Below are 15393 nucleotides of genomic sequence, written 5' to 3' on the forward strand. Positions count from 1 at the left end.
CAGATGTACAGTAATCTATGTATATGATATATATAATAAAATACTATAAAAAAGGATATAGTAAAATCATTGATTTTTTTTTTTTTTTTTTTGAGACTGGTAGCATCTGTAAAATGGCTATGGCCATGTAGGTCAGCATCACCTCTATATATGCAGTAGCAGCAGGTTGAGGCTGAAGTGCTATTTTCCAAAGAAATGAGAAACCTGCCAGGAAGAGTTTAGTGTTTTTATTATGGTAGCTGATATTCCAGAGAAGAGCCATCCTCATTTGATTTCTGCCATAAAAACTAAAATATAACCCACTAATTTGAAGTTATATGTGACTTCCTTTCAGGATGGAAGCCTGTGAGAAAAGACTACCTCAATAATGTCAGAAAAATTGCATGGTAGCTACCAGTAATAATACATCAAGTGTGTCTCTTATGAGTATGAATGGAAAACCAAGCATCATCAGACATTTGAGAAAAACTAGAAGGGCACACAAAAAACAACTAATCCTGAGATAACTTGGAAGAAAATAACTTTTAAAATTTGTTCTAATTATTATTCTTGGGAGAACCAAAATGATCCCTACATTCACAAAGAATAGGTTGCGATAAGAAAAGAGTAATTGAAAAGCAGGAAATAGAAGTTTAAATTTTATTAAAATTAGAATATCTTAGAATAAATTAGAATTAAATGGAAATTAAGTTGCAAAAATATCGGACATCACGATGAAAGTTTTATTGGAAAATAGCAAGAATTGCATGACAGTCATTGGTAAATGAGTATCTGTTAAAAATCGAAGAAAAATAAATATAATGCATGATAGGCATTTTACAAGAGGATAATTTATGTATCAAATTATTAGGTAGATGTTTTGAGAAACAGATGAAGCCCTCATAAATATTTTTGCAAAATTGCCTTTTTTATTTTTGTGCCGTGGAATTTAAATGTATAGTGAGGAATATAGTAGAATATCATCTTTTTTTTAAATTTATTTATTATTATTATACTTTAAGTTGTAGGGTACATGTGCATAACGTGCAGGTTTGTTACATATGTACACTTGTGCCATGTTGGTGTGCTGTACCCATCAACTCGTCATTTACATCAGGTATAACTCCCAATGCAATCCCTCCCCCCTCCCCCCTCCCCATGATAGGCCCCTGTGTGTGATGTTCCCCTTTCTGAGTCCAAGTGATCTCATTGTTCAGTTCCCACCTATGAGTGAGAACATGCGGTGTTTGGTTTTCTATTCTTGTGATAGTTTGCTAAGAATGATGGTTTCCAGCTGCATCCATGTCCCTACAAAGGACACAAACTCATCCTTTTTGATGGCTGCATAGTATTCCATGGTGTATATGTGCCACATTTTCTTCATCCAATCTGTCACTGATGGACATTTGGGTTGATTCCAAGTCTTTGCTATTGTGAATAGTGCTGCAATAAACATACGTGTGCATGTGTCTTTATAGCAGCATAATTTATAATCCTTTGGGTATATACCCAGTAATGGGATGGCTGGGTCATATGGTACATCTAGTTCTAGATCCTTGAGGAATCGCCATACTGTTTTCCATAATGGTTGAACTAGTTTACAATCCCACCAACAGTGTAAAAGTGTTCCTATTTCTCCACATCCTCTCCAGCACCTGTTGTTTCCTGACGTTTTAATGATTGTCATTCTAACTGGTGTGAGATGGTATCTCATTGTGGTTTTGATTTGCATTTCTCTGATGGCCAGTGATGATGAGCATTTTTTCATGTGTCTGTTGGCTGTATGAATGTCTTCTTTTGAGAAATGTCTGTTCATATCCTTTGCCCACTTTTTGATGGGGTTGTTTGTTTTTTTCTTGTAAATTTGTTTGAGTTCTTTGTAGGTTCTGGATATTAGCCCTTTGTCAGATGAGTAGATTGCAAAATTTTTCTCCCATTCTGTAGGTTGCCTGTTCACTCTGATGGTAGTTTCTTTTGCTGTGCAGAAGCTCTTTAGTTTAATGAGATCCCATTTGTCAATTTTGGCTTTTGCTGCCGTTGCTTTTGGTGTTTTAGACATGAAGTCTTTGCCCATGCCTATGTCCTGAATGGTACTACCTAGGTTTTCCTCTAGGATTTTTATGGTATTAGGTCTAACATTTAAGTCTCTAATCCATCTTGAATTAATTTTCGTATAGGGAGTAAGGAAAGGATCCAGTTTCAGCTTTCTACTTATGGCTAGCCAATTTTCCCAGCACCATTGATTAAATAGGGAATCCTTTCCCCATTTCTTGTTTCTCTCAGGTTTGTCAAAGATCAGATGGCTGTAGATGTGTGGTATTATTTCTGAGGACTCTGTTCTGTTCCATTGGTCTATATCTCTGTTTTGGTACCAGTACCATGCTGTTTTGGTTACTGTAGCCTTGTAGTATAGTTTGAAGTCAGGTAGCGTGATGCCTCCAGCTTTGTTCTTTTGACTTAGGATTGTCTTGGAGATGCGGGCTCTGTTTTGGTTCCATATGAACTTTAAAGCAGTTTTTTCCAATTCTGTGAAGAAACTCATTGGTAGCTTGATGGGGATGGCATTGAATCTATAAATTACCTTGGGCAGTATGGCCATTTTCACGATATTGATTCTTCCTATCCATGAGCATGGTATGTTCTTCCATTTGTTTGTGTCCTCTTTTATTTCACTGAGCAGTGGTTTGTAGTTGTCCTTGAAGAGGTCCTTTACATCCCTTGTAAGTTGGATTCCTAGGTATTTGATTCTCTTTGAAGCAATTGTGAATGGAAGTTCATTCCTGATTTGGCTCTCTGTTTGTCTGTAACTGGTGTATAAGAATGCTTGTGATTTTTGCACATTAATTTTGTATCCTGAGACTTTGCTGAAGTTGCTTATCAGCTTAAGGAGATTCTGGGCTGAGACAATGGGGTTTTCTAAATATACAATCATGTCATCTGCAAACAGGGACAGTTTGACTTCTTCTTTTCCTAACTGAATATCCTTGATTTCTTTCTCTTGCCTAATTGCCCTAGCCAGAACTTCCAGCACTATGTTGAATAGGAGTGGTGAGAGAGGGCATCCCTGTCTTGTGCCAGTTTTCAAAGGGAATTTTACCAGTTTTTGCCCATTCAGTATGATATTGGCTGTGGGTTTGTCATAAATAGCTCTTATTATTTTGAGGCACGTTCCATCAATACCGAATTTATTGAGCGCTTTTAGCATGAAGGGCTGTTGAATTTTGTCAAAAGCCTTTTCTGCATCTATTGAGATAATCATGTGGTTCTTGTCTTTGGTTCTGTTTATATGCTGGATTATGTTTATTGATTTGCGAATGTTGAACCAGCCTTGCATCCCAGGGATGAAGCCCACTTGATCATGGTGGATAAGCTTTTTGATGTGTTGCTGAATCCGGTTTGCCAGTATTTTATTGAGGATTTTTGCATCGATGTTCATCAGGGATATTGGTCTAAAATTCTCTTTTTTTGTTGTGTCTCTGCCAGGCTTTGGTATCAGGATGATGTTGGCCTCATAAAATGAGTTAGGGAGGATTCCCTCTTTTTCTATTGATTGGAATAGTTTCAGAAGGAATGGTACCAACTCCTCCTTGTACCTCTGGTAGAATTCAGCTGTGAATCCATCTGGTCCTGGACTTTTTTTGGTTGGTAGGCTATTAATTATTGCCTCAATTTCAGAGCCTGCTATTGGTCTATTCAGGGATTCAACTTCTTCCTGGTTTAGTCTTGGAAGAGTGTAAGTGTCCAGGAAATTATCCATTTCTTCTAGATTTTCCAGTTTATTTGTGTAGAGGTGTTTATAGTATTCTCTGATGGTAGTTTGTATTTCTGTGGGGTCGGTGGTGATATCCCCTTTATCATTTTTAATTGCGTCGATTTGATTCTTCTCTCTTTTCTTCTTTATTAGTCTTGCTAGTGGTCTGTCAATTTTGTTGATCTTTTCAAAAAACCAACTCCTGGATTCATTGATTTTTTGGAGAGTTTTTTGTGTCTCTATCTCCTTCAGTTCTGCTCTGATCTTAGTTATTTCTTGCCTTCTGCTAGCTTTCGAATGTGTTTGCTCTTGCTTCTCTAGTTCTTTTAATTGCGATGTTAGAGTGTCAATTTTAGATCTTTCCTGCTTTCTCTTGTGGGCATTTAGTGCTATAAATTTCCGTCTACTCACTGCTTTAAATGTGTCCCAGAGATTCTGGTATGTTGTATCTTTGTTCTCATTGGTTTCAAAGAACATCTTTATTTCTGCCTTCATTTCGTTATGTACCCAGTAGTCATTCAGGAGCAGGTTGTTCAGTTTCCATGTAGTTGAGCGGTTTTGATTGAGTTTCTTAGTCCTGAGTTCTAGTTTGATTGCACTGTGGTCTGAGAGACAGTTTGTTATAATTTCTGTTCTTGTACATTTGCTGAGGAGTGCTTTACTTCCAATTACGTGGTCGATTTTGAAGTAAGTACGATGTGGTGCTGAGAAGAATGTATATTCTGTTGATTTGGGGTGGAGAGTTCTATAGATGTCTATTAGGTCTGCTTGCTGCAGAGATGAGTTCAATTCCTGGATATCCTTGTTAACTTTCTGTCTCGTTGATCTGTCTAATGTTGACAGTGGAGTGTTGAAGTCTCCCATTATTATTGTATGGGAGTCTAAGTCTCTTTGTAAGTCTCTAAGGACTTGCTTTATGAATCTGGGTGCTCCTGTATTGGGTGCATATATATTTAGGATAGTTAGCTCTTCCTGTTGAATTGATCCCTTTACCATTATGTAATGGCCTTCTTTGTCTCTTTTGATCTTTGATGGTTTAAAGTCTGTTTTATCAGAGACTAGTATTGCAACCCCCGCTTTTTTTTGTTCTCCATTTGCTTGGTAAATCTTCCTCCATCCCTTTATTTTGAACCTATGTGTGTCTCTGCATGTGAGATGGGTCTCCTGAATACAGCAGACTGATGGGTCTTGACTCTTTATCCAGTTTGCCAGTCTGTGTCTTTTAATTGGAGCATTTAGTCCATTTACATTTAAGGTTAAGATTGTTATGTGTGAACTTGATCCTGCCATTATGATATTAACTGGTTATTTTGCTCGTTAGTTGATGCAGTTTCTTCCTAGCCTCGATGGTCTTTACATTTTGGCATGTTTTTGCAATGGCTGGTACCGGTTGTTCCTTTCCATGTTTAGTGCTTCCTTCAGGGTCTCTTGTAAGGCAGGCCTAGTGGTGACAAAATCTCTAAGCATTTGCTTATCTGTAAAGGATTTTATTTCTCCTTCACTTATGAAACTTAGTTTGGCTGGATATGAAATTCTGGGTTGAAAATTCTTTTCTTTAAGAATGTTGAATATTGGCCCCCACTCTCTTCTGGCTTGTAGAGTTTCTGCCGAGAGATCTGCTGTTAGTCTGATGGGCTTCCCTTTGTGGGTAACCTGACCTTTCTCTCTGGCTGCCCTTAAGATTTTTTCCTTCATTTCAACTTTGGTGGATCTGGCAATTATGTGTCTTGGAGTTGCTCTTCTCGAGGAGTATCTTTGTGGCGTTCTCTGTATTTCCTGGATTTGAATGTTGGCCTGCCCTACTAGGTTGGGGAAGTTCTCCTGGATGATATCCTGAAGAGTGTTTTCCAACTTGGTTCCATTTTCCCCCTCACTTTCAGGCACCCCAATCAGACGTAGATTTGGTCTTTTTACATAATCCCATACTTCTTGCAGGCTTTGTTCATTTCTTTTTCTTCTTTTTTCTTTTGGTTTCTCTTCTCGCTTCATTTCATTCATTTGATCCTCAATCGCAGATACTCTTTCTTCCAGTTGATCGAGTCTGTTACTGAAGCTTGTGCATTTGTCACGTATTTCTCGTGTCATGGTTTTCATCTCTTTCATTTCGTTTATGACCTTCTCTGCATTAATTACTCTAGCCATCAATTCTTCCACTTTTTTTTCAAGATTTTTAGTTTCTTTGCGCTGGGTACGTAATTCCTCCTTTAGCTCTGAGAAATTTGATGGACTGAAGCCTTCTTCTCTCATCTCGTCAAAGTCATTCTCCGTCCAGCTTTGATCCGTTGCTGGCGATGAGCTGCGCTCCTTTGCCGGGGGAGATGCGCTCTTAGTTTTTGAATTTCCAGCTTTTCTGCCCTGCTTTTTCCCCATCTTTGTGGTTTTATCTGCCTCTGGTCTTTGATGATGGTGATGTACTGATGGGGTTTTGGTGTAGGTGTCCTTCCTGTTTGATAGTTTTCCTTCTAACAGTCAGGACCCTCAGCTGTAGGTCTGTTGGAGATTGCTTGAGGTCCACTCCAGACCCTGTTTGCCTGGGTATCAGCAGCAGAGGCTGCAGAAGATAGAATATTTCTGAACAGCGAGTGTACCTGTCTGATTCTTGCTTTGGAAGCTTCCTCTCAGGGGTGTACTCCACCCTGTGAGGTGTGGGGTGTCAGACTGCCCCTAGTGGGGGATGTCTCCCAGTTAGGCTACTCAGGGGTCAGGGACCCACTTGAGCAGGGAGTCTGTCCCTTCTCAGATCTCAACCTCCGTGTTGGGAGATCCACTGCTCTCTTCAAAGCTGTCAGACAGAGTCGTTTGCGTCTGCAGAGGTTTCGGCTGTGTTTGTTATTGCCCTGTCCCCAGAGGGGGAGTCTACAGAGACAGGCAGGTTTCCTTGAGCTGCTGTGAGCTCCACCCAGTTCGAGCTTCCCAGCAGCTTTGTTTACCTACTTAAGCCTCAGCAATGGCGGGCGCCCCTCCCCCAGCCTCGCTGCTGCCTTGCCCGTAGATCACAGACTGCTGTGCTAGCAATGAGGGAGGCTCCGTGGGTGTGGGACCCTCCCGGCCAGGTGTGGGATATGATCTCCTGGTGTGCCTGTTTGCTTAAAGCGCAGTATTGGGGTGGGAGTTACCCGATTTTCCAGGTGTTGTGTGTCTCAGTTCCCCTGGCTAGGAAAAGGGATTCCCTTCCCCCTTGCGCTTCCCAGGTGAGGCAATGCCTCGCCCTGCTTCAGCTCTCGCTGGTCGGGCTGCAGCAGCTGACCAGCACCGATCGTCCAGCACTCCCCAGTGAGATGAACCCAGTACCTCAGTTGAAAATGCAGAAATCACCGGTCTTCTGTGTCGCTCGCGCTGGGAGTTGGAGACTGGAGCTGTTCCTATTCGGCCATCTTGCTCCGCCCCCCAGAATATCATCTTATAATTCGGTTGGGAAAATTCTGCACAAATTTCTCCTTGTAAATCAATGCTTTTTCATTCAGTTTTTGTTCCAAAAAAATTAATTGGGAGAAGATGGCACACTCTTGTAGTCCCAGATACGTGGGAGGCTGAGTTGGGAGAATCACCTGTGTCCAGGAAGTCGAAGCAACAGTGAGCCATGTTCCCCAGCCTGGGTAACAAGAGTTAGACCCTGTCTCAAAAAAAATGCATATTTAAAATTAAACCGTAGATTGTGTTCAATAAAAGATTAAATAAAAATGTTTTAGGTTTCTTTTTCAAAACAAAACCTCAGTAAAACCTTTTCTATTTTTATCATGACTACAAAATTTTGGTTCATGTTTTAAGTGTTTTCAGTGTAAGCAAAGTTTATTTTAAAATATGGATAAAGAAGTCTTAGAATAGTATGATTTAAGAATTTGGATAATCTTAGTCATTAGGCAAATAAGGCATATATTCATTATGTCAACAACCCAAAAGGAAGAGAAAATCTGGTCTTTTATGACATAAAAAAAAGAAGCTCTACAAAGATGTAATAATCCAAATGTGAAGGAAACTAAAATGTGGCATGATTCTGACCCTTAGATTGGGTGTAAAATAAAATAATTCATTTGACTTGATGCTTGAAGCATCCGCTTTTAAAAAGGTATATCTAATTTCTTTCTTTCTTTTTTTCTTTTTTTTCTTTTTTTTCTCGCTCTGTCGCCCAGGCTGGAGTACAATGGCGCCATCTCAGCTCACTGCAAGCTCCGCCTCCCGGGTTCACGCCATTCTCCTGCCTCAGCCTCCCGGGTAGCTGGGACTACAGGCGCCTGCCACCACGCCCGGCTAAATTTTTTTTTGTGTTTTTAGTAGAAACGGGGTTTCACTGTGTTAGCCAGGATGGTCTCGATCTCTTGACCTCATGCTCCGCCCGCCTCGGCCTCCCAAAGTGCTGGGATTACAGGCGTGAGCCACTGCGCCCAGCCAGCTATATCCAATTTTTGTGGAACCAGTCACGTTACTTGGCTCTATGGTGAATACTAGTTACATAATTATAATATGGAAAAGTGTAATATACATATTTATATAATTTTCACAATCTATAGGTAAATATGGACACTTTAATTTTATTTAAATTGCAGGATTAATAGGTTATAAGTCAACAATTTATTTAAAAAGTTCACAATGACTCAAATAGAGATGTAAAAGGCGGGATAAAGATTGTACTGACTTTCTCATCTGACTTATTAGGGAGTCAATGGTTATCTTTTAAAATTAGCAAATTAAGAAATAGGGCTTTATAAAGATAAGCAGTAGGAGAATGATAAACTGATAGACAGTTAACAGATACTGGAAGATCAAAAGACTTTAGTACACTACTTCAGCTCAATCGCTCATACTAAAATACAAGTTTTGGAATATTATTTATAGTTATTGTGAAAATCACCAGCAACAGAAAAGAAAATCACTGGCATCAGAAAACTTATTAAATGATAAGACTGGTGATGTGAGAAGGGGGTGAATTTTTTAAAACTTTTAATTTAATACATTTTGTACTTTTGAAAATGTATTTCCATGGGCATCTATTGTTTTCTTTTATCACCTTTTAATTCCATCCTCCCAAAAGTAACCAATTACAGAATATAAGTAACTAATTATAAAAATGTAATGGTATCCATTCATACCCCTTTTCTACTAATTTTCTCTCTCTCTCTCTCTCTCACACACACACACAAATACACCTGATCACAAAAGTTGTTCTTGCTGCTTTATTTTAAATTCAAATGGGAATATACTATTCCCATTACTCTGCAATTTGATTTTTAATCATATAATTTTTGACATATATCTAGATCAACATATACATACAACTCACTCTTTTTATTAGTTGTACAATATTCTATTCAATAGAAAGACTCAGGGCTAATATTCTGTATCTGTTGAGACTTATCATACCTGTGTTATACTGATTGCTAAATATTTTGAATATTACCACCAAGTAAACTACAGTTCATTCCACCAACTCACTATTGTACATTTGGGCTACCAAAATGCTGAAAAAAATTACACACACACAGCATGCATATCTATATCTATATGTACATACATACTAGTACTTTTGTTTTTCTTGTAGGCAAAATTCTTAAAAGAGTGATTGCTGGGCCAAATAATATGTATATATTTATTTTATTAGTTATTGCAAGATTTTCTAAGTCATGCATTTCTCAATGTCACCAACAAAAATGACTAATTTTTACCATCGGGTAGGTTTAAACAAAATTTACATTGTTTTAATTTGATTTTCCCTGATCACTCATGATATTGGATTTTTTTTTCTAATAAATGTTCGCATTTTTGATTTTCTTCTCTGAATTGACTGTCCAAAATCTTCATGCATTTTTCTAATTGGTAATTAGTTGTTTCCTTATTAATAAGCACAGGATCTTTTGACTAGTCATATTAACTCATTAACACCAAACTTAGAAAATATTTGAGACATACTTTAAAAAGCATTTGTTATTTGTCTAAAATTCAAATTAAACTGGGATTCCTCAAGACTATTCAGTTTGTTATTTGAATTTTATGATATTTTTTCCCAAACAATTAGGGAATTGAATTTGTTAATTCAATTAAAATGAATAGCTTTTATTTTTCTGTCTTGTTTAAGTAGTTTTTACCCTTTCCGTAGTCTGAGCATTTCCTAAGTTTTTGCAAAATATTTTAATTATTTTACTTGTTACATTTAGTTATCTGTAATTAGTTTTTTGATTATGTCACATAGCATACTTTTTTCTCAAATGAATAGTCAATTTTGCCAGCACCATTAAGTAAATTATGCTCTGTCAGCTGAATTGAAATGTCAAATTTGTCACATTTTAATTTTCAATATTTCTTAGATCTAGTTTTACACTTTTATGTTCCACAACTAATCTGTCTATTCTTATCCACCTAACTTATGAGTAACTTAGCTATCTGATATAGAAGGTCTTAAATCAGTAATTCTATTTTGCTAATTTTAATATAATTGTATTGGCATTTAATGATATTTATTGTTCCATGTAAAATTTATATTATTTCATTCAATTTTAAAACATTAGAATGAGAAAAATGGGTATATTTAATGTGGAAAAAATGGAGGTTTTCATGACACTAACCATCCCTCTGATGAAAAATGCTATACATTATCATTAATTCTGGTGTTTTCAATGTTGTCCTATAAAATCTGATTATTTAATTATGTAACATTTTCTGATGTATTTTCACATACACTTAAATTTACCCCTTTACAGTGTCCTATCCAGAAGTTTTAGCATATTCACAAAGATATACAACCATAACCACTCATTAAAAATTTTTTTTCACCCAAGAAAAACACCATACCCATTCGCAGCTATTTATTATCTGTTCCTCTCTGCCCTCAGTCCTTTACAATCACCTGTCTAATTTCTGTCTCTATGGATTTGCCTATTCTGGATATTTTATGTGAATTGAATCACATAATATGTGGTATTTTGCTAATGATTTCCTTCACTTAGCATGTTTTTAAAGTCCATCTTTGTTGCAATACGTATGAATACTCTATTTCTGTTTTTTGCCGACTAGTATTACACTTCATGAATATACCAGATTTTATTTATTCTTTCCTCAGTTGCTGAACATTTGGGTTCATTCAATTTTTGGATATTATGAACGATATCGCTATGAACATTAATGTACAGGTTTCTGTGTGGACATTTGTTTTCATTCCTTTTGGGTAGCAGTGGAATTGCCGGGCCATAGGGTAAGTCAATACTTACATTTTAAGGAATGTATTTGATTTCCTATATTTACTAATTGAAGAACATAATAGTTAAACAAAAAGAAAAGGCGGGAACTCGTTTTTCCTCTGAGACTAATGCCATGCCTGTAACAGTTAATCCCATCATTGTGTTACGGCCTAATTATTTTGATTAGTTCTATGATTAATTTCAGCCATTTCAGACACAACTATTATATATTTTATGTGGCTATGATTAAGATGAAAAATACGATGTGAGTATATATTTTTAAATGTCATTCACATGCATTATTAGAGTGAAATTAATGTAAAATAAAGTTAATTAGCTACTAAAACAACTGTTTGTTAATGAAACTCTGCTACTCAATCTAGAACTTGGAGAGGTTTTAGGTGCTGCGATTGTTGCTGCTCTTTTATTTTGAAATAATTTTAGACTTAGAGAAAACTAATAAAATAATTAAGAGTTCCTTAATTTCCCTCAACCAGCTTCTCCTACAATTAGCATAATACATAGCAATAATAAAATGATCAAAACCAATAAATTAACATTGGTACAACGCTATTAATAAACTGCAGAACTTACTTCTATTTTACTCTTGTTTTAACTAATGTGCCTTTTTTCTCTTCCAAGATTCCTTCTTGTGCTTCATTACTCCCAGTCTGTCATACTTCCTCAGTCTTTCTATGCCTTCCATGACATTGACACTTTTGAAGAACACACTGATCAGTTATTTTGACATATATGCATTTGTTTTTTCTCTTGTAAGTTACAAAACAAAGTGAAGAAACCTGATGTCACTTGTACTGGGCAAAACAATACCCTTCATGCATACAGAGAGCTGCAAAAACAAATGATGAAGATCATAAGTCTAAAGAGTATTTATGTCTGGAGGTTTTTCCTTCAGAGTGGCGAAAGACAGAAAGCAATTGAAAATACAATGTGCTTCCTAATATTTATTCTTGTGCACTCTTCAGAAAATTCAGCCAGAGTATCAGAAACTTATTGATTTTATGGATCTGAATTGAACAACTCATGATGGATCTGAATGGATAGTGAATAATGTTCTCTAAAGATTGAAATATAGTAATTAAACTGTTTAAAGAATAATTCTTACATTTGAGAAGGAGTAAAAAGCGAATATGAAAATAACCATGTTTGCATTTTCAGATAATGACTCCTCCTGTTAGATTTGTTTCTCCAAAATAAATTGTAAAGTTAAAGAGCTTCAGAGCTCTTTTTAAATGAAACGACTGTTCCCCGTGAGAAAAATCTTGAGCCACTACTCTGGGCACTGGGCCAGGTAGTAGCCTCTGATGTTTTTGACCTTCCTTTCTTGGAATGGAAATTCTGCCCTACAGGTAAGCTGGACAAAGGATGATTGGGGCCTCAGTATTCTCTGCCTGCTACACATTGAGTAGAGCCTCTGTCCTATGGATAAGGGTAAAGAAAGGGAGACCCTGAACTCTCAGCTGTACTCACCAGGAATTTAGCTTCTTCAGGTTGGACTTTTGGGAAATCAGAAATGCTGACAGACTACCCCTCTCAGTGAGATATGGAGGATGCCCTTTATTGGGAGCTCAGAGGAGAATGAGCACTGCCTTCCTGGTCCCATCTTCCCAGAATGGTAGTTTAATCAATTTGAGCTGGGGGGCCGGGGGTGTGGTGGATCATGACTCAAATGCTACAGACCTCCTCTTTTCATAACTTATTTTAGTACTATTTTCCTTGGGCTACTGTAACAAAGTACCACGAAGTATCACAGACTGAATGCCTTAGAAGAAATGTATTGTCTCACAGGTCTGGAGGCTAGATGTCTGAAATCAAGATGTCACCAGGGTTATTTCCTTCTGAAAGTTGTGAGAAATAATCAGTTCCATGCCTCTCCTCTCGTATTTTGTTTGCGGAAATCATTGGCACTCATTGCCATATAGAAGCTTCATCTCATCTCAATCTCTGCCTTCAATGTCTTTCTTTCTTTCTTTCTTTCTTTCTTTCTTTCTTTCTTTCTTTCTTTCTTTCTTTCTTTCTTTCTTTCTCTTTCTTTCTTTCTTTCTTTCTTTCCCTTCCTTCCTTCCTTATTCTTTCTTTCTTTTTCTTTCTTTCTTTCTTTCTCTCTCTCTCTTTCTTTTTCTTTCTTTTCTTTCTCTCTCTTTCTTTCTTTCTCTCTTTCTTTCTTTCTTTCTTTCTTTCTTTCTTTCTTTCTTTCTTTCTTTCTTTCTTTTCTTTCTTTCTTTTCTTTCTTTTTTTTGAGACAGGGTTTTACTATGCTACCCAGGCTTCAGTGTAGTGGTACAATCTCAGCTCACTACAGCATTGACCTCCCAGATTTAAGCAATCCTCCCACTTCAGCCTCCCAAATAGCTTGGGCTACAGGTGAGTGCCACAATGCTAATTTTTGTATTTTTGTAAAGATGGGGTTTCACCATGTTGCCTAGTCTGGTCTTGAACTCCTGGGCTCAAGTGATCCATCCACCTTGGCCTCCTAAATTGCTGGTAGTGTTTACATGTGTTCTTGTCTGTGTCCAAAATCACAACCATTCTTTCAGTAGAGACATAAATCATTTTGGATTAGGGGATGCCCTAATGAATTCATCTTAAGTAATTGCATCTTCAACAACCTTATTCCCAAATATGGTCACATTCTGATGTAAGGGTGTTAAGTCTTACACCTATGAATTTTAGGAGAAGACAATTTGATCTATAACAATATATTTTCATGAATTAATGCTTCCTCACTTGCTGTATACTTTTATGACAATTTCTAGAAAGTTGAAATGTTGTTTATTTTCATAATTTTCAGCAGCCTTGTTTGTTTCACAGGGGAATGCATCCACAGAGCTCCACATGCTACCTCCCTGGAAGTGAAGTTCTGTGGAACAAAATTTTAGGGAGAAAGCATGACTTACACAATTTAGAAAAAATAATTAATAATTCAAGATTTAACCAAAAAAAAGACATTTGGGAAATCTTTCATTAACAAGGAAATGTTTCACCACACTCTTTAATAATTACAGTTAACTAAGGTTTTGTTGTACCCATTTAAACATTTCTACAAACATCAAACATGAAAGGCATCTATTTGATGAGCCTTTTCAGTTGGGCTTATTGATAGAGTTATGTGTTTAAGAGGTAGAAAAGAATATCCCATCCAGCCCACCATCACAATTATCAGAAACTAAATCTGCCCTCTTAAGGTTCCAGGGTTAATGCATGTTTTCATTCACCATGCTGTGCTACATGACATGATTGAATTATTCTTCACTTGTAGAATTATTCTTCATTTAACAATAAAATTAATCTATTGACTACTGTTAATGTTCAACAATAATGTTCTCTAATATAAAGAAATTAGATTTCTTTACATTAAATCATAATTGTGTCTCTAAGATGAGCTTTTCAGAAGAAAACATGCATTACAAATTCCATAGAATATGATAAATTACTGTAATAACCCCAAATCAATTATAACAAAGCTACATATATGTTTATCATCTTTTTGAGACACAGCCATTATGTATTTGCTTTATTTCTGTAAAGTATTGTAAGATTTTTGATATTTGACAAGATTAATAAAATGGTTCTAATTTTAAAAAACAGTATGTCGGGAGAAAGTATCACCATCCAGCATTGCATAGTTGCTTTAAAATATTTGATAACATATGAGCTAAAATAATACTCAAGACTGACCTATATGTGGGCGTTGTAAATAGAAAGGACTACATTTGGCAATATTGTAAAGCCTCTTACTCTAAAGTGTTTTCAAATATATTTTCTCTTACATAATTTCACTGCAGTTGATGGCTTTGTGGTACATTGCAGTAATAGCAACAAAAATATTACAGCTTCTTAAGTCAAGTGGTAGGGACTGTTTTTCTATCCTTTGAATAAAGGATAGTCATGTACCTTCTATGATCCCAGAAAACATTATCAAAAATAACATAAGCAGAAAGTTAAGAAGCACTGTCATATTAGGTCTTGTTTTCTTGCTGTGTTTGGAATCCTGAGACTTCCATATGAAGAAGCTAGAACTAGGAAACTATATGTATATATATACACATATATATACACACACACACACACACACACACACTTTGGTAAACAGTCTGTCAGTTACCACACATGCAAGTGAGATCATTTATTTTTACTTTTTAATTTTTATTTTAGGTTCAGGGATACATGTGCAGGATTGTTATATAGGTAAATTGCTTGTCACAGAATTTTGGTGTAAAGATTATTTGTCACCCAAATCGTAGGCATAATAACTCATAGGTAGTTTTCCAATCCTCCACCCTCAAGTGGGCCCCAATGTCTGTTGTTCCATTCTTTGGGTCCATGTATACCCAATGTTTAGTTTCTACTTATAAGTGAGAACATCCAGTATTTGGTTTTCTGTTCTTGCATTAGTTCTCTTAGGATAATGGCTTCCAGCTCCATCCATGTTGCTGCAATGGACATGATCTCATTTTTTATGGCTTCATAGTA

The sequence above is a fragment of the Macaca thibetana genome, chromosome X, assembly GCF_024542745.1.
Source record: "Macaca thibetana thibetana isolate TM-01 chromosome X, ASM2454274v1, whole genome shotgun sequence".
In the NCBI taxonomy this organism is placed as follows: Eukaryota; Metazoa; Chordata; class Mammalia; order Primates; family Cercopithecidae; genus Macaca; species Macaca thibetana.